Below are 1,553 nucleotides of genomic sequence, written 5' to 3' on the forward strand. Positions count from 1 at the left end.
GATAATATTACTGTTACTACTACTAATATTACTAATAATAATCATACTACTAGTGATGAGAATAATATAATAACACTATCACTACTACTAATAACTACTACTCAAATACTAATAAGCCTACACATAGCATTACTACTGTCATACTACTGCTGCTAATAAACTACTACTAACATACTAGTGATAAGACTACGGAAATTATACTATTATACAATATTACTGCTAATATCAAACTAATACAACTAATGATACTATTACTGCTACTAAATTCATACATTTACTACTCCCACTGATAAACCACCTATAAGTATAATAGACACTACAGATAGTTATACCTTTAATAATGATACAAATACTACTATTACTACTATTACTACTACTACTATTACTACTACCACTACTATTACTACTACTACTATTATTACTACTATTACTATTACTACTATTAATACTATTACTACTACTATTACTATTACTAATATTACTACTACTATTACTATTACTACTACTATTATTACTACTATTACTATTACTACTATTGCTATTACTACTATTACTACTACTATTACTAATATTACTACTACTATTACTATTACTACTACTACTATTACTACTACTACTATTACTACTACTAATATTACTACTATTACTACTACTATTACTACTACTATTACTATTATTACTACTATTATTACTACTACTATTACTATTACTACTACTACTATTACTACTACTATTACTACTATTACTATTATTACTACTATTATTACTACTACTATTACTATTACTGCTACTATTACTACTACTATTACTACTACTATTACTACTACTACTACTATTACTACTACTATTACTACTACTATTACTACTACTAATATTACTACTATTACTACTACTACTTCTACTACTTATTTAATAGTGATAGGACTACTGATGATAAAATATAAAAACATACTAAATATTAATACTACCCAACACATGATAGTAAATCTCTACTAATATAATGATGCTATAACATTATTTCATGATTAGTATCTGCTACTACCAATAAACCACCGCTACTACTATTACACTATAAGCTATAAACATTACTATTATACTACTGGTAGAAGTTCTAACAATATAACTGTACAGGCGCTCCCCTACTTAAGGACACCTGACTTACAGACAACCCATAGTTACAGACAGACCCCTCTGACCTCTGGTAACCTCTCTGGATGTTACTATAGTCCCAGGCTGCAATGATCAGCTGTAATGTGTCTGTAATGAAGCTTTATTGATAATCCTTGGTCCAATTACAGCAAAAAATTTTGGAACTCCGATTGTCACTGGGGCATAAAATTTTTTTTGTCAGGATCTACAATTCTAAAACAGTTTTGACTTACATACAGATTCAACTTAAGAACAAACCTATGGAACCTATCTTGTATGTAACCCGGGGACTGCCTGTATTACTCTACTGCTACTAAATAGTGATGATCCTATTATTGCTTTTATATTGGAGAAACTAGTAATAATAATATCACTGCTGATATATGAATGAATATTATAATGAT

This window comes from Engystomops pustulosus, chromosome 3, assembly GCF_040894005.1.
Source record: "Engystomops pustulosus chromosome 3, aEngPut4.maternal, whole genome shotgun sequence".
NCBI lineage: Eukaryota > Metazoa > Chordata > Amphibia > Anura > Leptodactylidae > Engystomops > Engystomops pustulosus.